Source organism: Tympanuchus pallidicinctus, unplaced genomic scaffold (genome assembly GCF_026119805.1).
Source record: "Tympanuchus pallidicinctus isolate F22 unplaced genomic scaffold, pur_lepc_1.0 scaffold2, whole genome shotgun sequence".
Classification (NCBI taxonomy): Eukaryota; Metazoa; Chordata; class Aves; order Galliformes; family Phasianidae; genus Tympanuchus; species Tympanuchus pallidicinctus.
The window spans coordinates 18,597,766-18,622,114 of NW_026294721.1; positions in this window are offsets into that span (position 1 = coordinate 18,597,766).

Here is a 24,349-nt window from a genome sequence, read left to right on the forward strand (position 1 = left end):
TTATTGTTGTTCACCAGCTGCAGTATCAGTACCTGTTTTGTTTTCAGATGAAATTTTTTTCCCCAAAGAAGTATAGATATCTAATATGTGACAATATCTGGCTTTAAAATGTACTATTCATAGTGATTTCCTACAGGAAAAAGCCAAACTACCTATCAGATTCTAACAGGTAGAGGTCAGTGTAACGTCTGCACTATTTTCTACTTGTTTCTGAATTCATGCACAGCATTCCTCTATCCTCAGAATTGTTCAAGCATATAACTGCAGTTATGAGTTGAATCTTCTTTATTCCTTTTTTCTTTTCTTTTTTTTTTCAGCTGGTACTATAGCAAATTGCTTTTCAGCTACTGCAAGAGCAACCTTTTTGAGGTTGTGGGTTGGGTTTTTTTGTTGTTTTGGGTTGGTTTTTTTTTTTTTTGTTTTTTTTTTGTATTTTTTTTTCTAGCTCTGTTAAGATTGAGTGAAATGGAAAGAAACCGTGTGTATTACAGAGTTCTGGTTACAAAAAGTCAGTAATAATAAGCAGTTTGTGAAGCAAGATACCTATGTATGTTCTAGTACCAAATGTAATAATATCCAGTGAACTTTTAATTTGTACAGCAGCTTCTTTGCTCCTCTTTCAGTTTTATTTTTCGTTCGTGGCACTAGCTTTTGAAGCCACTCTCATTTTTAATCTTTCTTTTATAACAGTCATCAACTAGTACTCAGCTTGTATATCTGCTATAATACATTCCTGTAAGATAACCTTTGTGCAACATAAAGAACTTCAGACTCAGCAGAAGTTACTACTTCTGTTACTGGTATGGTTACTACTGAAAGCTGAGTTTTTATCTTAGTTTCTGTTCTGTAGACACTGGAATATGTTGTGTATAAATTGGAGCCAAGACTGAAAAGTGATAAAATAATTAATTTTATTTGATCAGTTTTTACATAAATAGTTTCCTACTTAGCATGTTTGGTCTTTTTTGTCTGATGTGATTTATTAGCACCTAAAAAGGGAAGAAAAAATGTAAGCGAAACAGCAGACTGAGCTGCTAAGAAAGACTAATCAACTGAACAGTTTTTTTAATGAGATGTAACAAAAATGCAGAAAAGTGAAATGAAATGACAGTGAGTTAGCACTATGCTCACAGAAACTTGACCTTTGGTTCATGATCAAAACCAGTATAGTTCAATAACTTCTAAGAAAACTATGGGCTTTATCTCAGCATATGCACATATCATACCACCAAGAACACTGCAATTTATCTTAATGGATTTTGTTCTTGTAGCTTGAATAAAGATGTCAAAGACTCAGTGAACTTGTAGATTGAATCAGCTGCTAATCACACCACATCAGAATTCACAATTATCCACAGAAAAGGAGAAAAAAAGAACAAGGAATTTTTTTTTATAATTGTTGATCTTTATGATACACATATGTGTATATATATAAAATCAAATGATACCATACTTAAGGTATCATTTCTTTGTATGGATATCCACTTTCTGCTATACACAATATTTTGGGAAAGGCACACATGTTAGAGGTATACGTAGCTAGTCTGAAAACAATGCCTTATAAAATATTACAGTCCACAAGTGTGGTATCATGCCTGAAAAGGTTGACTGATGCTGCCTTGTTCTGAAGGATAAGTACTGGATATGCAAAAAAAAAAAAAAAAAGGCTTATTATGGAAGGGTAGTTAGTAATTAGATGTAGTAGAAGTTAGACAGTAACACGTATGAAGTATGAGAGGTATGAGAGCAAACCATAGCACATAAAGAACAATAGGATATGAAAGATAAGCAGTGAATAAATAGAAGAAAAGTGATTGTGTCTGTGCAATATGTTGAAAATAAATACAGTATATGTAAATACATGCAACACGATATGATTATGTAATATGTGATGTATATACAGGACAATATTTTATACCCTGACTGAGAACTGGCACAAGATGCACACAGTGGTTGTGAAGTCTCCCTCTTTAGAGATATTCAAAAATCATATGGAAGTGATTTTGGACAACGTGTTCTTCTTGAACAAGGGAGATCCAAATATTTCCACAGGCCCCTTTCTATTTCAACCATTCAGAGCTTCTGTGATGGGATATTTAAGTGATACTATACAGTGCATAGCTGCAGGAAATGCTTTTGTTCCCTTCTGATATCTTCTGTCTTATGAGGTCTCAACCTTGACATAGGCTTCCAGACACTTACTGAAAATATCAGCTAATACATGTTTAGTCAGGCTATTACCTGCAAATATTAACTATCAATATTATTAAAGATCACTTTGCATATCATGTGAGCAAAGTCCTTTTGTTTCAGTGTAGCACATCTCAAAAGGAAGCAACTTTGTTATTTCAGAAACCTTTTAGTTATTAATACATGTAAAAATTAATTAATTAAAAAGATATTAAAATATTTACACAAAAAACACTCATTACATAACAACGTACAGATAGCTAGTGGCAAATTCATTTAGTATAAGCTTTTATTTTAAGAGCTAAGCCAAAAGCTATCCAAAAACAATTTTGGCATGATTAAAATTGGTGTCCTAAAATACATAAATGCAAATTTATCTGATCTGTCATCCCTTTGTGTTTGTCTCTAGTGACAGAATGAATAATATATGATAAAAACAACAAAAAAAAAAAATCAACCTACTATAAAATGTGAATCATAAAACTATATGATACTAGATAGAGGTGAAAAGTACTGAGGACAGCTTATGTCAGAAAATCAGTGTAGAATACTGAATGAGATAGAAAAGATAGAAAAGACAGACTCGGATCTTTTCTTTATTACTTGTTACACAATGCCTAAACAAATTCAAAAGTGGTAACATTAAAACCAGAATTTTCTGTCATTCAACACACATAAACACAAGATATATCAAGCTGTTCATCCAATACTTGATCCAAATCACAGAAAGAGTTTAGATATGTCTTGCTTTCAGTGGTGGCATTATTGCCCTCCATTGGCTGCAGAAGGAGTTTAAATGTGTGAACTTGATCAAATGAGCTGACTTTATTTATTACCTTACTGAAATATTGAAACACTGAACTCCAGTGAAAAGGAAGTTCTTCATCATGTCCCACTAGCTTACTGCATGTTTTAACATAGCAGTCTTTCTGGCCTCTTTCATCAAGCACTGTACTGATAACTGTAAGAGAACTGAGATTTCAATCTTAGAGGACGTCCCTTAGAACAGCTAGCCTTGACCATATATTGGATTTCGTGGAAGCTTCAAATAATTTTTTTTAAAAGAAGTTCAAACAATTGTCAGATTGGTGATTGTTCCAGCAAATATCTTAGTGTTGACTGTTTTTGTCTTTCTATAAAGATAGCATTAAAATATCCATAAATACTGGAAGGAGAAGTTCCACTTCCATGTGTTAACATTTTATTTCTTCAATTTGTTGTTCAACTTTATCTTACTAAAGGTAGAAACTTATAAAATCCAGTGGACTTCTGATCTGGGGTACTTTATTAGAAGCTCAAAGAGAAAAAATGAACACAGACTTAAAAACCACTTCTAGAAGGTACAGTTTAAAAATTACGGTAGAATTTTTTCTATAGAAAGAACAAGATACTGTCTCATAGCCACAGTAATTTTTGGTAACAAAAATTTAAATGTCAGCAAATTAGGACATTTAAAGAAGGCATCAGTGAACACATTGATGAGGTATTTTTTTTCCCTCAGATTTCTTCCTGAAAAGAAGTAATATTAAAAGTTGCTATAAACCTGTTGCAGCAACACATACCAATTCAGAAAACTGAATGAAAATTTTTGGAGCCAAAGGATTCAATTGCTTTATTGGCTTTATTTCTCCACCAATGGCAAGTGAATATAAATTTTACATCTGCAACAATAGTATAAGGGATGTTAAACATTAGAGTTGCATATAACAATATACTGCATCACTACTATACTCACTTTTTAAATAAGATTACATGACAATGAAATAATATTTAAAGGTAAAAATAGTTGTGCTTTATAATTCCTTTAGGAATATTTTAAAAGTAATAAGAATGAAATCAAAATCTTATATATTGTTCTATTTAATCCCAGTATCATTTATCATTCAAATGTTTTTCTATGCTCTTTATTACCTATCAAACTATCTTCCCCTCCTTTCCAATAGTTCTAGTGCATGACCTGTTCAGAGGAGAATCAGGAACACCTAAATCCTCAATGGCAAATAGATGGCTTTCATTCCAAGTAGCAGAAGTCACAATGTTTCTTTGCATATACATGCAAAGGGGGGAAAAAAAAGATTGCAGCCTTCACATATCTCCGTGGAGAAGCTAATGGTAATCAGTATAACTTTACCAGAAAAGTAATGTAGAAATAAATGCAGCTACATCTGAAAAGTTGCATTTCTTCTTAATTTTGTAAAATCACATTGTATTTTGAAAATGTAACATTTGTATATGTATATGTGATTGGTTTCACAGTTACTTTATATTGAGTTATCACAACTCGTCCACACTTTTCAATTTACTCCATTGTATATGTATTCTTCCAGAGTATGTATCTAGCTGAGATGTTTTACATAGATTCTCTGAGAACAGAAGCATGCATTCTCAGTGTTCTCAGTCTGTGTAACTGAGTCACATGCTGAGGTACAGCTGCACTGTGTTATTCTCATCATCAAATAACAAAGTCTGGAGGAAGTTCTGTTGAAACAATTGCTTCCATGAATACAGAAAATCATAAAGATTTTAAGCAGGACTGCTGGCACCACCTCTAAATAACGCTGGCAAGTGTTTCATATTTTCTATTGGTTATAACTTTGCTGAGGTTCAAGGATCTGAACTCAGATTTTTCATATTGAATCCACAGATGTATTTTCTTTTTTTCTTTTTTTTTTTTTTTTTGTTAGTCAAACAGATATGCTATTCCCAAGAAAGTATATAAGAATGCAAAATAAAGCAAAACACTGTTCCCATGTACTGAAAAATCTGTAATGCTACATATTCCAGAACTGAGATATTTGCAATGTCTATGAAGCATGTGCCTTTGCTTCTCCCGTTAAAATCTTTAATTTGCCTGAGGTATAAGCATCTGAAAAGCTTTCACATGGTCATCATAGCAGAGCTGCTAACATTGAAAGCCACGTGGAATCTACTGAATCTTTCTTCAGGTAACTACTATTACCTGGATCTTCTGACAGCCAAACTTAGTTCAAGAAGATCACTTTTTTTTGGGATACTTTAAAAGAAGACCACCCTTTTTCAGTGCAGAGAAGATAAAACTAAACTTGAAATAATACAGAAATAAGGACATAAAAAGGACTTAGGAAATGGAGTTAGGAACATGATGGACAAAGACAAAAAAAAAGAATTTTTTTTTGAGAAGGAGCATGAGACTAAAAGACTTAAAGAGAAAAGATCCATGGATGGGCAAAAAACTAAAACTAAAACACTGAACTTGTGATGGAAAACGGAAATTACAAGGAAAGATCTGAGAATAATCAGAATAAAAGAAGTGGTGGAAACTGGTGAGAAGTCAAAGTATTTGAGTAAGTCTGAGTGACGAACAGAGAGCCTAGATGAAAGAATAAAGGAGTGAAGCCAAATAAGATGAACTGGAGGAGAAAAGTGGAATAAACAGAAAGGCAACTTCACTAATGATGAAATTAGAGTGGGAGAAAATGTGACACTCCAGTCTTCAAAACAGCGCAGCAAACAAAACAGATTTTTATATATTATGCTGGTGAAGCATTCACTTTCAGACTGAAAAGACTGTCGTTTCTGTAGTTGTATGATGAACAGAATCATGTTCTTTTCATTTCATGTGTACCACATTGTACAGTGTTTATAGGTGTTGACTAGATGACAGTAAAATCCTGTTTCTCTGTACTGCTGCTTTCCTAGTCAAAAACAGTGCTTGTGGGGAAAGAAATACTGTTCTTCTGGGGGAACATCGCTTCATTTTAAAAAACACAGGGTGAGGCAGGCAGGCAGTGAGAGGGAGCTTACAGGATGAAGGTGATTGACACCTTGTGAGAAGCAAAGGGCCTACTGATAGGTAGAAACAAAAACAAGTCTGGAAGGGGAAAGATTTCTTAAATGCCAGAATGGAAACCATGGAGGTTTTATTAATCCAGAATGTAAGTTATCTGATGAAAAAGCAAAACTGAAAAAATTATATAATGAGAATAAAAGTTAATTGATTCAAATCTTCCCTTCTGCTATGTTATACAGACTAAATTTGAGCTTTACTGGGGAGGTTTGTTAACTTTTCTTTAAAAAGCATCATCTAGATTGAGTTTCTGTATTTTTATATTTTATATAATCTAGCTTTAAAGACTGGTACCCTTCAATGTTTTTTGATATGCTGATTTTAAAGACAGGAAAGTATAGACCAAATCCCCTTAAGGTTCTCCTCTTCTTGGGTTTCTGTCACATTCTAAGTATGGAAATTTTTTTTTAATGTCAAGCACACAGACTAAATCAAACCATTTGCACTGTACTTCTCATGCAACAGATTTAATTCCTCCTTTTCTGGATGTATAGGTAATACTATTAATGGCTAAACTGACAAACTGCAGGATGGCTACATCTGATGTTGAAAATGCTGGCAAAGTGCTACAAACTGGAAGGCTAAGTGCTCTAAAAATAAGTTCCTGGGTATTCAAAGCAATTTCAGATTTATCAGATAATGCATCTCAGTGTTCATTCATATAGTGAGGATAATTCTGTCTCTTCACCTCTCCAATCCATAATGAAAATAAATTCAATCCTACATTGTAAAGTAATCAAGTGCCATAAAAAATGGCTGTTTTAGAAGACCAAGTTAAAATTAACAAACTTATTAATAAATCCATTCATAGCAGGCTTTCACTAGCGTGAATTAAGATACAGGCCATATGTTGAACAGTCCTTTGTAATGAACAAGACTGGAGCTCTTTGGAAAATATAGCCAGTGTTCACATAGTTCAAAAGAAGATTGAGTGAAAGGACATTAGTAAGGGTGCAGAATAACTCACAAAAAAAGCAAGCATATTTACAAGTTTGTGAAATAAAACTTCACACCTGGTTTGTTGATGATAAGGGTTTTCTTCAGGTTCTTTTCAAACTTCCATTGACAAGTGCAGGTGCAAGTAGATTTTTCCCTTTATTCAAAAAGATAGAGGTTTGCTGTACTCCAATGCATCAGATATGGATGCTTTAGGCAAGAGTTTTCTCTTCCACTACTGATGTTTTTCGCTTATTTTTCTGAACCAATAAGCAGAAAGATTTTTAGAAATAAATTTCATTATTTAATTAGATGAAAATGTTTAGTTTTAAGATTTTGTAAGGTGTTAGATGACAGTAGTTTAGATTTATATAGTTTGAAATTTAGAAAAAATGTACTGATCCTATTTAGCTGAATAAAAGGTTTATTATCTTGAAGGGATAAATACTGATGGACTTGCCTTCGTTCAGCCTTGATACATTAATTTTCACTTGCAGTTTAAATCATATTTTCCCATATGCAAGACAAATATTAAAACGCCATTCTTCCCCATTCTTTCAGGCTCAGCTTCGCTCCCTCACTCACAGCTTTTCTATCCACCCTGAATGGCACTGAGGAGAAGGATGGGGGCTGTGATTCGTAATTAGCAATTTCTCCCTGCCAGTTCTTCCTCTTTACACTTTTCTTTTGCTTCAGCGTGGTTCATCCATGGGACGTAGTCCTTTGGGAATATCTCCCTGCTCCTTAGGCTGCAAAGGAAATAGTTGCTACAACATGGATTACCTCCTCTTCCTCTGACCTTGGTATTTCATCTGCTCATTCTCACTCTTTTGTTCCCTCCTTTTCTTCTATTCTACATTTGCTCCCTTTTTTTTTTTTTTTTTAATTTTTTTTTCCCAGATGTGCCATTAACTTGGCTGATTCATGCAGCAGTGTCCTCAGCTGGAATCCTCTGGAACAGTATTACTCCCTCATGGGGCAGCCCAGCCTCTCCTCGCAAGAACCTTTCCTGCAGCCCCTGCTGCCCGAATCCTGAACACCCACAGCCAGTATGCAAAGTTGATGTAGAAGAAGATTAGCACAAATCTTTAAGAATCGTTTAATGAAAACCAGAAAAAAAAAAAACAGGAGGGAACAACAAGGACAGGATCCCTAGTCTCTCCCTTTCTAACTGTTTGCATCACTAGATGGCAAAATCACACTCACATTTTCTATTCAGATTTGCAGAAGGTTGCTGAAGTTCCAGCTACCTAAAAATTACATTCATCACTGAGGCAGACTGCTTCCGTTTTAGATCTACACTCAACAGGCTTTTAGGAAGATATCTTCCTATCCTTGATCAGTGTGCTGAGTCAGAGCCATCATAATTTTCTGCTTCTGGTTGTTGTTTTTTTTTTCCTGTAAATGAAGTACAATTGGATCCTGTCTTTTGTGAGGAGATATTTCCTACAAACTTCAAAATTATTTAAAGCATTATTCAGTTCATAAGTCTTTGCTTAAAAAGTAGATATTTAAAATATTTCAAAATTTTAAAAGCTTAAGCAGATTTCCATGTGTTTTTAGAATGGACAAAAAGAACATTTATGGTATTTCATTCATATTGGACACTGCTAATGCTTGATCTGAACGCTGTAGTTATCAGGAATTTGTTTTTGTGCTGTAGTCCTGATGCTATATTGGGCATTGCTATTTTTCCCACTGCAAGTATATTATTGTTATATTTTAGAATTCAAAGGAAGACAAAAATATTCATTCTGTACTGTTCAGGTGACTTTACATACTCATCAAAGAGAGCAAACTGAACAGCTTTTCAGAACTGGCTTAAATAAGAAAAAATTGTTACTGTTGAATGTGATGGAGGGAGTGAAATTATATCACCAATAGCTGTTTATTTCTACATATTTTTGTTTGTGACAATAAGCTTATTTTAAGGCAAAGTGGGACATAAAGCAAAAATATATATGGCCTTTCTTTTCCCATCAACTTTTTTGAAAGCTTGTCTTAGGCAACATTTAAAAAGAAAATAGTTCTTTATAATTATTATCATTATTAAGGGACAAGGTTATAGATTATATTCATACCTTCGTTTCATGTTTCCATTCTATTTTCCAGATATCTGTAGAGGTTTTTCCTTTTTTCAAGGCGTTATATAGTTTGGATGAGTTATATTATTTTGCAATGGTTTCCTACATTAATTTCTGTTTAATTTCCCCTAGGCATATTTTTGTTGGTAAATATTTATCTCAGTGTTAAACAATATTCTAATGCAGCTTTCACTTGTCATTCTTCCTCCTAGTTACAATATTCTTTCTCAACCAGATGCAGTACACGTAATCCTGAAAGCTGCTTTGATCCCAGAAAGAAGCTTGCTGAAGCTTATCAGCATGGATTTGAAAGATACGTGTAACCAAATTTTGTACATGATTAGAATCTGGATCTAGTATTTACTTAACCACCTGATTCCACTCTCTTCAAGTAAATTTTAGCACTGTAACAGAATATGCAGCATCAGAGCCTTATTTAGAAAAAAATACTCTAGAATAATTTAAAACTTTTTTGTTTTTGATGTCATGTGTCTCTTCTTTTTTATATATCAGATATAATCATCTGCTTTTGGCCAATGAATTATAGCAATCATTAATAAGTTGTAGAGGTATAGAGCTCATTCTGTAATTTTAAAATAATTTGTCATTTTTGTAGCATCTTAAACTGCTGTCTGTAAGGAGTCATTATGAGTGATTTTTAAGATAGTATTAAACAAAGTATGTGGGATTTAGAATTAGAAAATATAGGAAGAATCTTCCTTCTTAGCTTTTCTCTCCTGTTGTACAGTGCCCAAAATAAATGCAACAGGTGTCTTCTCTGTAGATTCTTTTTCTGCCTTTCTGGCATTCAGATTGCTGAAAATCAAAAAGTAAAAATTTCATATGATATAAATTTTAATAATGTTAAAATGCAACTATACTTGTCAACAATATTTTTCCACTTGTGCTAACTTTTGCAAACAGAAAACAACTTCCACAGAGATGTAGCTAATTTGTTTTAGCTACTTGTTAGAAATTTTTCTGTACAAAGAATAAATAAGCATAAGTTGTCTATAACTAATTTATAATATGTACACAATGTCTATGTGAAGTCCATGATCAGTTTGTAAACCCCTGGATGTACAGAAAATATTTTAATGAACAATTCACAGTCCCTAGTAATGAAAGTAACTGATTACTGGGAGCAATTACTTAGAGATGTAAATATGTACTTCTTTATGAGTTTGCTTTCATAAATATTTGATCAGATAAACAAAGTCCTATCTGCAAGCTAACTTAAATGCATTAAAGGAAAAATCAGAACTGATCTGGAAACTGCTTGTGCTGTTTCACTGTTGTTGGATATTTTAGGCTGTCATGTAAAATACTATTTCTATAGGACAAGCAAAGGTAGAGCTCTGAATATGTTAATTCATTACTTGCATGATGTACCTTTTAGCTTTCTTTCAATATTTAGCTTTAATAACTTTCACTGAAACATTTTTTGGCAACCGCTACAACTAACTTAATGCATTGCATTCAGCAAAGCCTAAAAGCAGGAGATGTTAGATTTCTTTTATAACGTATTTTCACAGTGTGGTTTTGTCATTAAGGTGAACTGAATAGTAAAATAATATGAACTGTTAGAATTAAAGCTCTAGACCTGAAAATGAATTGACTGACAACTAACGAGCTAGACAGACAGATTTCAAAGAAGAAGGTAGTTTAAAAAAAAAAAAAAACAATTGGGTGTATTCTAATAAAGACAAAAAAGAATAATGCATTTTTCAATCTCAAAAGGCAATTTCTGTGAATAAATAAGGAATTAATGAACAAGAACATCCTCACTCTAGGTTTTGACACTTATTTGAGAAACAGCTCAAATCTGTACTTAGGTATGGAATCAGATACTTTTAGAGAATGTGGTTAAATATTGTCAGCATCTGGAACAAATAATTTGCATAGGATCCTGTATTATTTTTTAAAGCACGTTGTCTGCTGGTAAAATAGCAACAATGATAATTGTTAAATGCAGTAAAACACACACGCCAGATAAACACATTAATGATGAGATGATTTAACAAAGCACAGTCAAAACACTTTTTTTCTGGGCCTATCAGGAATTTGTCCATGATCCTGCCCTAGACATTTGATTTCTTTACATTTCCACACGATAGATGTCAAACATTGGATCAAAATATTCCTTAGCTTTTAATATTTTATGTATTCATAAATGCATGTGAGATGTGTAGAAGTAGAGCCAATGGAAATATTTAATTTGAGTAATATGTAAAAATTTTCTAAAAGATATTTTCACCCACATGAAATTCACTTCAAATGTAAATGACATTTCTATAATACGCTACTTACTGTTTCTTTTCACCTTTTATTCCTTTCCAAGCAAGTGACCATGTTGGTAAAGAAGCAAAAGATTAGAATATGTTGAGAGACCACATTGCAATTATTAACTTCCCTGGACATAGATATTCAGCCTCACTAACAGCAACTTGTCCACAGATACTTTCCAGTAATAACTCCGTCTGCAGTTAATGAAATATCCTACTTTGATAATGATAGCATATGTTTATTTTTCCTTATTTTCACTGTTACTGGGTTTATTCATTACCTATAACTTAGATCGGTTTACTTATGAAGGGAGATGAAAGAAACTCTCTTCTTCTGAGCCTGGTTCGAATAATTTATTTGATTCTCTATGAATTTATTTTACCCTTTGTATGTACTGTTTCATTCCTAATTTGAACTTTAGATGTAGTATCCTTTGGGAGCAGGCTGCTTTTTTTTTTTTTTCCCAATTCTTCTTTTAATATATTTTCTAACTTTCATTTTTTGCTTTCTGTTTTAGGCAGAGGAAGGAGGGATATGTCTGCCACCATTGCCATCAACTTTGAAAACTCTGTTTTCTGCTTTATTTTGCACTCAGCTTCATGAGAAGGGCTGAATACCTGGAAAAGTTGGAAGTTACACACTGCGCTTTGCATATCATGTTTTACACATTTCTCTACCTTTACTCATGATCACTTAAATTAATATTGAGGAATGCTCTCTTAAATCAAGAAATCTCAAAAACAACACCAGTCTAAATATTTGTATATAAAAATATGGAGCATATTCTTAATTTCCTTGCTGAAACAGTCATAATAAATGTCTTTCAGAGTAAAACTAAATTGAAAACATGCTATCAAAATTAGAGTTACATTTACTGAAAAAAATTGTTTTAAAAATCAGTGTTACTGTTTCCTTTTAGGTTTAATTTTATTGTAAGTACAACACTTAGTTAAAACACCTTAAATTTTAAATCTGTTCTTTTAAAATAAGGATTCATATTTAAAACCATGTAAGATGGAATTAGAAGCTGAAGTATGTTCATAAGAAGGGAAAACATTTTTGTTATTTGTAATTAAATGAAATTTTGCTGAGAAGTTAACTAATTATATAAACTAAAAAAAAAAATTATTTCCGTTGAAAGCCAACCTTAAGTTTGCTGACATATTTTTTTTTCATTTTGCGTGCTGGAGACAAACACTTGTCTCTGTGTGCAGCCCTAGAGCCAAAAGTAATGCACAGCTCATGTAATGCAGTAAATGTTATCTCCAGTCAGGAAGTGACTCCTGTGATATTTAAGTGCCAAAAAAAGATGATCTGTAAAGTGAAGACAAGTACATAGAATTCCTGAGCATCTAAAACTGCCAACAAGACAAATTGTTCTTGTAGTTAAGTGCCCGAGAAACCCATTAGTACCACTTCCACTCGGAAATCAAAATGAATACAACCTAAGAGCAGGATCTGTTTATAAAGTGAGCCTATGGCACACAATGTCATTGTTGGCACCTGCAGCATTTACAAGGAAACTGAGAAAAGTTGTCCTGGTTTTGAAGATAACTAACTCATTATTATTAAAGTGAACAGCAACTGCATCTGGATTCAGTTTACAAAGACTGAAGTCTTTGCAAAGAGGTCCTGAAAGAGGCACCAAATCCTGCAATCTGCACAGCAAGTGGCTGCTCAAGACAATATATTGTAAGCTTCTACCTTTTTCCTTATGCAACAGATTTTCAAATGAATTAATGTCAGCGTGTAATAAGCACATTCACCTTCACAGGGTAAATACCTTTGCCCTATGTCTGGTAATTAGGTCAGTCCAGATTCAACTAACACTGAAAAATGAAAATACTTTCTATTCTTCCTTAGCTTATGTTTCCTCTAGCTGTCGTAGTGATTTTATCTGTCACAAAAAAAAAAAAAAATCTAATATTTAGAAGTTAATTAGAAGTGAAAATTGAAGAAATTAGTTTGTAGATAACTTCCCACTATCTTCTGCTTTAACTGGATGTGAAATGCCCACACTCACATTGTTCTCTATTTGCTTATGTAACTTGTTGTACAGATCCTAGATCACTTGGATAGATAGCTTTTATATAAATCCAATTATCATCACTGCTGTTTCAGCTGGTTTTGCTGACAGCTAAGAAGGATGTGATATTGTGTGTATTTACAATGAAAAATTATCTTCAAGTCAGGAGGATAAGTAAATTCAAGTTTTTCACCCTACAGATTTTTACTCAATAAAACAACAACAAAGGAATCTGTTAAAGATCAGACCTTTTAGAGAGTTTTGTATTTTGTTTTGTTTTGTTTGTTTGTCTGGGTTGTTTGGTTTTGTTGTTTGGTTGTTTTTTTTTTTCATTTGTTTCATTTTTCTTGTAATAAGTTTATCAGCCTGATAGTTGTTAAGGAAGTGAAAATCATCATAGAAAAATCATCATCTTAATCTTCAAAGTCTGTAACTGTTAGTTTAACATTTCTGATGTGAAAAAAATCCAAGAGAATCTAGAAGGACACCAGAACAACAATATGAGCAAATATTTTTTTTTTCTTTTTCTTTATGAATCTCAACTATTTCTTTCAGCAATAGTTATAATTTTCTTTAAGTTAAAAAGTCTTAGGGTCCTAAAACATTTGAGTACTTTTTAATTAGTTTAGTTATCTACAGATTGAGAAGAAAGGAAGGAAATAACATTCTATTTCACAGTTTGTAAGGCTGACGCTAAGAAAATCATTGACCTACAAGTCATGGAACAAGTCTGAAAGAAAGGAAAAACACAGACTACTTGAAGTCTTGATATATACCTAGAATTTTTAGGTGAGATTTTTTCACATTCGTTATGTAATATATGTATTGTTTTATATACCTGTATATATTTGTAACAACTTCACTGCTAATTTAATACCATGCTTTAAAATCAATAAATGTTCATAGCTGCACACCTAATGGGTTCTCAAAGCGTTATTCACTCCCTGAACAAGAATGAAAACTAAAACATATAATCAGTCAATAGCATGCAGAGAAAGTCTGTTCTGCAAGTAGCATATTTGCCATGCTAGCTCCTTGCTTTTGCTGAATATCTGTCAAGAGAGGATAAGCTAGAAGGACCCACAGAACCACAACAGCACGCGCAGCTAGGGTTAGTTTTCTCAGGGATTTTCCTTTCTGCTTTGTCTGCCACCTAGTGTCAAGCAAGCGGATTGAGATTAGGCTTTTCATCTATCTATCTATCTATCTATCTATCTATTTATTTATTTATTTATTTATTAGTAAGACTTTCTCTTGTCCCTGTCAGTTTTCAGATTTTTTTTTTTCTTCTCATAAACTTGATGTTTGGGAAAGCCATGAAATGTCGAGGTAAGTGCAGCATTGCTAATCATAACATCACCTTAAGGTATGTTTTTAGAGGTCTTTTTCTGTAGCAGAGAGATGCAGAAATTGATACTGAATGATGTAAGTCATTCTGTTCTTCATCAGGTTATTCTGATAAGCTTAAGAAGAGGTAAATTGCACCCCTTGTCATGATCTCCAGTTAAACAACTCAAAATACATCATTCAGATTTTATGAAAGCATCCATTTCAGAGGACCAAACCTCCAAAGTATCCAAAGGTCAGAATGATTTATTTGCACATGCAGAGAGTATTCACCAGCAAAAGCAAACAAAAATGAATGTGAATGCTCCTCTGTCCATGCTTGGCATTTCCTCCACACCTAAATGAAGACACTGTTAACACTATCTCCATTTTGGTCTGCTTCTAGACTGACCAAAATGTAGCTTCTGTGCTACTCAGAAGACTTTGTTGTCTATCTGATTGATATTGAAGCCTTTAATCATTGTCCCACATCCCATCCCACAAGTCAGATGTTATCTGACTTACTCTTTTGTTTTGAACTGTATTTTTAACTGTTTTACAGTGATTAAATCAGAAGCTCAATTTCCACAGCTATTGTACTAGGTTTTATGTTCAGACGATTGTCAGTCTGCTCCTCAGTCGATCCTTCAGTGGTTTATATTTTCAGATTTTCTATATTGTATGTAAAATTCCATAGAAAAAAAAAACAAATTACAGTTCAATAAAATATTATTTAATGTTGCTGATAGTTTCCTTAGTGTGTGCTAATTGCCTCCACAGTAACTGTGAGTAGTAACATTCCTGAACTAAAACATTACACAATTTATCCTTTGTTAAGAAGGTTGGTTTATTTTCAAGGAAGAGTCATACAATATTTACTAGCATAATTAATTAGTTTCGACTGTAATTAAACATTGACGATTCGATATACCAAGAAGATAATTATATTTATAGATAAATACAACACAAAAATAAACTGATACAGCTGGAATAAATCTTACTTTGAGGGTACAGAACATTGTCTTACTAATAAATTAATATACGTATCCATATAGTCGGTAGCCCTCTTAAAAGAAAGAAATCTTTCTAGGAGATTTTGTAGCTAAGTCTTCAGTCATCAGTGGAAGATATAGGTATTTTGTGTTTAATAGTAAACTGTAGTGCTGAAGTAGTTTGAAAAGATCCTAGCCTACCATAGTCTTGGGGGGTTTGGGTTAGCTTAAAATAATTGTAATAACAGTAATTCACTGGTAATAACTGGCATGCACAACTAAGACAAAAATCAGGATGAGGCGAATGAGAAACTATTTCTGTTGAGTTCTAAAATAGGCAAAGCAATTCTTTTTGTTTTTTTGCTTGCTTTTTTTTCTGTTGCTTAAGTCAATATAACTAAATCCTGGATTAAACCACGCAGTCTTCACAGAAAGGAACACTTGTAAGCATGATTTCACTGATCTTTACCTGACTACTCACAGCATGTAGTGATGGTTCATATAAGTAAATTAATTTAGAGACTCACTCACAAAACTGCTTCATTAGCCCAGCAGAACCACAGCCATAACATTGCAGTTTTTGGTTTAGTTAGTTTGCATCTCTGCAAGTTCAAATTACATGTAAGGAGACCTTTGCAACACAAAACATACATTCTAAATTCTTCCCTCTGTGTCTTTTTTTTTCTTTTCATTTTAATTGCCATTATTAAAAGGAAATTATTATTATAAAAAGGAAATGCATAAATGTTGTTTTAATTCTTTGCCTTTAACGCACAGCAGTAAGAAAATTCAAAGATAAGGCTTCCAATTAATCTTTATCTTGTAACATAAAGGAATTGATTTCAAGCCTTAGCAACATTGCAATTATGAAGGCACAGGGGGGATGTACTGTGGACATAGTCAAAGTTTTAATTCTACATTTGTCTGGTTCTTGTGAATTTATTAGAGCTTAAAAATTTAACATATTTTCTGTGTGTGATATAAACATATGTGTTCTTGACCCACTTTGAAAAACAACCACTAGTGAAATACCATTTGCATTAATCATTCAAGAGCTTTGCAAAAATATTGCATCTCAAGAGATTTTTCCACTGAAGTTTGCACTTTCCAGCTTAGTTTTATTACTTTTTATATATACTGCTATGCAGAAGCTTGTTGTTTAGTGTTGGCTTTAGAACGTATTTCTATTTCATTCTGAAGGTATAAGTTGCCACTTAATATCCTAAGAAGAAAAGCTAATTTATATGTAATTAATTTTACCCCAACAACTCCAAAAATTTCTCTGTAATGTAATACCTCACAAAATGAGATTCTATTTTCACCCTTTAACCACTATGTAGTGAGACTGCAAAGGAAACGTCTGCACCATGTTCAAACAATAAGTAGATTACATACATTTTTCACATGATTTCACTAGATTTTTTATGGGAATAAGGATTTGCACTTTCTCCTTGTGAGACTAAAACCTAAGATTATTATGTATTTGTAGAAATTTCTTTCTCTATCCATGATATTATGTTACATAATGTCATGAATATTCTGTGGCTGTTACTGGCTCTAATAATACATTAGCATTTAAGAAATAATAACAAAGTAATCCTTGAAGCCATATATCTGGATATAGCAAATGCTTAGCAAAACTAAACATTGCTATACCCCAATTTCCTTGTGAATATGGATCTGAAATCCATTACTCATGAGGAGCAGATTAAATCAATGCAGAAGATTTTAAAATCCATACTTTATGTTTTATCCTTGCAAGAAAAAGTAAAAAGAAACTGAAAAATATTGATTGCCAAAAGTCTGTCTTCAACCTGAGGGAGTAACAGAAGACATGATACCTCAACACATATTTCAGATTTTAAAAAAAGGCATCTTTGGTTCTTGGACTGATTACTAATTACAGTTTTCTACTTTTTAGAAAATTAGATATAAATCTAAGATTTTAAGAGAAGGTAATGCAAAAAATTTTAAATTAACTAAGAAAGATGCAAATTGTCAGGCCTAAGACTTCACTATTTAACAAAGCTCAGTGACTTCAGAATGTTTCCAAAGAAAGACTACCTTGTAAAACCTACACCCAAAGATAGTTTTATGGTTAAGTGTCATGCCACACAGCATGGAATGTTCCTTTGGTCAGTTAGGATCAGCTTTCCCAGCTGTGTTTCCCTCCATCTTCTTGCCCATCCCTCAGCCAACTCCCTCTGAGGTCAGAGTAAGATACAGGGATGGCCTTGACACTGTGCAAGTACTGTTCAGCAGCTGTTAAAACACTAATTTGTAATCAGCACTGTTTTGGTCAGAAATTTAAAACATGGACCATACGAGTTGCTATGAAGAAATCAACTCTATTCTAACTAGATCTAGTACTGAGTTGTGCTAGAGTGACTGGAAACAGCAATAGAGAAAAGACAAAACCAGAGCACAGAGACTGGACCAGAAGCTGAACAAGAAGGCTCTTCAATGTAAAAAAGGAATACATTTCTATTTCAGTCAAATGACATAAAGATTTACTTACCCCAGAGTTGTTTTTTGTTTGTTTGTTTTTGTTTTTCAAAGGAAGAATTATTCATTTTTTTTCTGAATTATTGTTTGATATGCATATTTCAGTATAATTTCACAGCATCTCTGTGAAGAAATGGAAGGTCCAACCTGAATTTGAACATCTCCACAGGGATGAGGCTTTCTCAGCTCCACTGGGAATCCTGTTCCAGTGCCTCATCACCCACGCAATGAAGAATTTTCTCCTTAGATTTAATCTAAATCTCCTCTCTTTTTTAAAGCCATTCCCCCTAGTCCTATAGCTGTCTGCCTGTGTAAAAAGTCAGTCTAACTCTTGTTTATAAGTCCCCTTTAGTATTAAAAGGATACAGTGAAGTTTCCAAAACTTTCTCTTCTCCAGATTAAACAAGCTCAGAACCCTTAGCTTCTTATCTGCTGGGTTTTTTTCTTCATTTTTAAAGAAAATGAAACTCCTTGACTGAGCACCTTCCTCTCTAGTCAGCATCCCATTTTCTTATGTTACTAATGGAAACATCTGTGAAACTGTGGAATGGTATTAACAGAAAAAATAACAGTTACTTTTGAACTATTGTACTATTGGTACACTGTGAACACCATTTCTATCTTTTATTTTGATTTGCATCTCCTAAAAAAAAAAAAAAAAAAAAAAAAAAAAAAAAAAAAAAAAAAAAAGCTTGAGTAAAAAGAATTAGTTGTACTAAACCTGGAATTCACTTTTCCTGATATTATCAGCTAAGCCCTTGAAAGAACATTAGAAGAATCTGCATTTTGAGTTGCAGATGATAAAATAGCAAAGCTCTTGCTGGAGATAATGACTTAAAAGGGGATAACATCACAGCAGAATCAGACAATACAATTGTCCTATGATTTGTAAAGAAATGTGCTATTATTTCTTGATTTAGGATTATGAAGGACACTTCTCAGGTAACATTCACTTCTTGTGGAAAGCTTTGCATGGAGAGAATCAGATAAATAAGATGCTATCCTCTGAGGCTTCTGAAAACCAATTGAATACAACAAATTTCTTTCCTTCTTTCCTTTCCTTTCCTTTCCTTTCCTTTCCTTTCCTTTCCTTTCCTTTCCTTTCCTTTCCTTTCCTTTCCTTTCCTTTCCTTTCCTTTCCTTTCCTTTCCTTTCCTTTCCTTTCCTTTCCTTTCCTTTCCTTTCCTTTCCTTTCCTTTCCTTTCCTTTCCTTTCCTTTCCTTTCCTTTCCTTTCCTTTCCTTTCCTTTCCTTTCCTTTCCTTTCCTTTCCTTTCCTTTCCTTTCCCTTTCCCTTTCCCTTTCCCTTTCCCTTTCCCTTTCCCTTTCCCTTTCCCTTTCCCTTTCCCTTTCCCTTTCCCTTTCCCTTTCCCTTTCCCTTTCCCTTTCCCTTTCCCTTTCCCTTTCCCTTTCCCTTTCCCTTTCCCTTTCCCTTTCCCTTTCCCTTTCCCTTTCCCTTTCCCCTTTCCCTTTCCCTTCTCTTCTCTTCTCTTCTCTTCTCTTCTCTTCTCTTCTCTTCTCTTCTCTTCTCTTCTCTTCTCTTCTCTTCTCTTCTCTTCTCTTCTCTTCTCTTCTCTTCTCTTCTCTTCTCTTCTCTTCTCTTCTCTTCTCTTCTCTTCTCTTCTCTTCTCTTCTCTTTTCTCTTCTCAAGTCAAACAGCAAGCTTTCTCACTCTGTAAGCACCTTAGTATGCAATCCAGGATCCAAGGCATTAATATAGGTCTTGTTGAGTTTTAATAAGTCTGAAATAAGAAAGAATTTGCCTTGGGTTTTTAATGCTGAAACAGTACAAAATAAGGCAAACATACAACTTATTGAAAGGAGTTTGTTCATAACAAAGAAAAAAAGTAGCTGTCTGCTTTGAAGAAAATGGCCATGTAAGTAGTACAATTATTACACACTAATTTTGAAACTCTACATCCTCAGCCAGTAAATATAATCCTTTTCAATATATAGAGAACAGTTACACAGTCTATTTACAAAAGATGAATGTATTGATTTTTAAAGAAAAAAAGAAAAAAGAAAAAGAAAAATTAAATAAATTCCTTATTAAATCATTCAGGGAATATCATCCAGGCATGTGGTGTACCTCAATATATAAGATGTTTTGTTATGCTTATGCATGAATTGCAGTAGTGAAAATTCACTAGAGGATATAAAATAGAAAAGAAGAACTCAGACTTCAGCTTTAAGAATTTTTTTTTCTTGTGGTAAACAAAAAATAATGGCATGAAGTGGTATCCATTTTTTTAAATGTTCTTCAGAGGACTGGTAATCAAAACATGTTCGTATAATACTTTTTGCACACTACAGCTTGCTGAGTTCATTGCTATGAAAAACAATTGAAATGTAATGGAGATTTAATTTGACCCAGTCAATAGTACTTTTGTCTATTCAAGTAAACTTAAATAGAATATGTGATTTCTTTAAAGAGTTTTCTTCTAACCTTTGAGATATTTTATGCATGAATATAGAGAAATTTAAAAAATGCAAATTTGTCCTTCTCCCTGACAAAAAATTGTTTTGATTTTCATATGAAAGTCAGATAGTTGCACTTACTTCTCTTTGTTTTAAGAAAAGAAGAAATGTCACAAATAGACATCAGAGAAGTGTGTGGTATAATTATTTCAAAACATTGAAATATTGAGCTATTGTTTTAGTATTTATTTATTTATTTTTAATTAAGAAAAGAAATTTTATGCTATCATTAAATGTCTTATGCTGTATGTATGGAAGACAAAAGTATTATTGATCTCCAAGTTTACATTCAATTTACCTTCAAAAAGAAATAAGGAAAGAACAAAAGAAAATTTAAAAAAGAATAAAAAAGACTGGTACTGGGATGGTTACTTTTGACACATATAGATCTAAATTCTAGATGGCTAGCTCTGTTGGAGGGGTGAGGAGAAATCCAGGTCTCAAAAAACAACCCAATTCATCAATGAAGAAGGGGTGGTGTTTCTGAAAACTTCCATTAAACTTGGATTATGTTGCCAAAAAAATCTCAGTGTTGTGATTCACTGTATCTATGTTAGATGACAACCTGTTTCTTTGGACAATTTTTTCTGCTCAAGATCTAGATTGTCTCAGCAGATAAGATGTATACCTAACGCAGAATTTTTAAAGGAAATATGACAATAGTCTATTATCTTTTGCTTTGTATCTTGTGCACGAGCATTTTCCTAGGAAGATAGGAAGGTATGTTCTGAGCATAACTCAACTGCAAAGGAATTAAGCTTGTATATTAAGAAAACATTTCTAATCATCAAGTTGAAAGGAAAAGAAAGATTCTTCTTAAACTGTCTTCTTTTCTTTTTAAGCCATACATATTTGAATTGTATTAGACCAAAGCTGGGGGCGAGGTGGAGATAGGGGAAAGAAAGAACTATTTGCAGGATCAGACTAATCCAAATGAGAGTATTTGGGGAATAGTTAGAATCAAGCAGCCTCTACTTCTTTTGTTACGATATGCCACAGTTTCAGCAGAAATGCAAAGGTGACTCCTCAGAATTTAGAAGACATTATTTTTTTTCTCTCTCAAGATAATGAAATCTAAAGGAAATCTAAAGGAAACGTTCAGATTTCTCTGACAAGTACCAGGAAGCAAGTAATTGTGAAGTAGCTGAACAGTACTACAAGCTAAACCATCAGAATTGTGACTGGTTTTACAGAACTGTCTTGCATACTCACTGCCCGTTCAATTGTGCCTTATTCAGGTAGAGAAATATGTATGAAGTAGATAATTATATCACCAAAATAAACATTTCTAAAAATCTGTGAAAGTATTGAAAATGTCAGTTAATTCTTTTGGTGCCTTCAAGCTCAGGACTGGCTGCAAAGACGTACGTAAATATGGAATAGCTGTTCAAAAATAAGGTAAGACATCAGATGCCCTTGATAAGACTTCAGCAGAACTAGTGCCATTCACAAATTCACTGATTTGTATCAAAGATATTTTAGATCCAAGAAAATAGCTTGATGCAGGAGATGAGTATATCTAAACAGTGACTTCTAGTGAAAAGTTAGGAAAGCAAAGGAAGAAGAAAAAGAAGAAATAATGCAGCCATAGGAAAAATGAAAAAATATTTTATGCATACTAGAACAGATTTGAAGGGTAGCTGCTTTTTCATCAGTCTGTGACTCTCCACTATAATTGATTTTTTCTAAATTGATCATATTTTATTTCACCAAAAATTAACAAACACAACTCAAAATGTTTAAGACAATGGAAAATGGGATATGGTATTCCAGCGCTTATGGTTTCATTGAGTTAGTTAACAAAATGAATGACAAAAAATAATCTAAGGTATAAAACGTATTAAATCTACAGCTTTGTTGAAGGTATACCTTTTTGAGAAAAACAAAAATTAAACTGCCACAATTTTATACAATTTGTAAGTGTGTCTGAGGAGTGCATACACCAATGAATACACACATTCTCCATGTTCACCAACCAATTCAAGAGCCTAATACTCCTTAAGCACAGGTTTTATTAAAATCAGTGCAGGGTTGAAAACAGGTTTGGATGGACATAATCCAACTCTGAATATCACTATTAATCTCCCTTTGCAAAAATCACTCACCCATTTAAAAAATCCCAAATGCTAGAATGTCAAAATATGAAAAATGATGGAATTCTACTCATGCCTAACAAAGGTATAAATCTTCATTTCTTGTTAGCACATACCAGATGAATGCTCCCTCCTCCAACATGCAGATATTTAAAGACGCCCAAAAGTTAAAATAACAACTTTTAGAAGATTGCTTTGGATTGAGTCTATGATATTAAACAACGTTTTGTAATATATCTAGAGTACAAGTTTAAAATTCAGCCTGTATATTCAGAGCACCATTTAAAGGAGAAACAGTCTGAGGCTGACTACATCAGGATCAGTTTCTTCCACATTTCTGCTTTTACTCTTACAGCATATTTTGCTGTGTGCTAATAAGGATATCTTTCTGTGCTTGCCTGCTTTTAGGCAAGTGAGTGAGATAAGTAGTCTGCTGAAGGAAAATACTTTCATAGGTAACCTTGTTTCCTGCATTGGTACACAATAAAGTGAACTGTTATTAACATAAGGATTTGATTTTTCTGTGTGTGGTGACATTAGTATTTACACATTTTATGTCTTCATTAGCATCTGTTAGTATGAAAAGATCTTTCACACTCCAGAAAATGAGGCAAATAATTGTAATAAAATAAGGCTATGTTGTTTGTCTATGAATAAGGAAAATAAAGTAAGGGATATAACCTTTCTCTCCATTCCTTATCTGAACTCTAAGGTATCTGGAAGTTGAGAAAAAAGAGGACAACATTTCTGGAGAAAGGCAGTTTTGTTCATTAGACCAACTAATAAAATTAGCAAAGAAAAAGAAGTTTTCATGCTCAAAAGCCTTTATTCAGAGATATTCAGAGTACTGAAACACTTTTCCATGAATTGCTGGTTAGAAAATAAGATACGTGAAATGCTTCTTCTCTATACTCTGTTCCTGTTGCTGTGCTCAACATAAAAAAATTTGAATGTTTCAGTCACTTATTTCCATTAAAGATGTATTGTGTTATTGCAAAATTGCTAGATGGTGCCTTGCAGGTATTTGTTCTTTCTGCTGTGGTTCCACTAAACATTACCATGTCTCCTCTTGAGAATGGTAGCAAAAGCACAGTCAGTCACAGCTTATGTCCTCCTTTTCACTGTTGTGTGCTTGCTCCAATGCCTGAACATCTTGTCAAATTCAATTCTAGTCAAACGAGAGAAACAGAGCTGTTTTCCCTAACAACATCAGGAAGCAGGCTTGTTTTAGAAATGTATTTGATTTTGGTGACATTATAGATACAGTATGCACAATTTCTCTATGATGCACGTACATGACAGATTTTTTTTCACAGTATTTTTTAAATGGATATTTAACCATTATTTTAAAATCAAATATTCAAATATGGCTCTTAAATTTCTGCAGCACTGGGGCATCACATTCCAGTCGCTACAGAACTTGGAGTTCACCATGTTCCAGGATTCTAAGTATCAGGAGAATTATTCCAAGCAAATTTCTTCTACATGTGGGAAATTTATCTTTGAATTCCCAAGACCAGTTTCATACTGAAGTATGAACACGTTCTATTTTAGCATCTTTTATTATACTCCTTGTTTTCCACCCCTCATGCTATGTCATATCTTAATT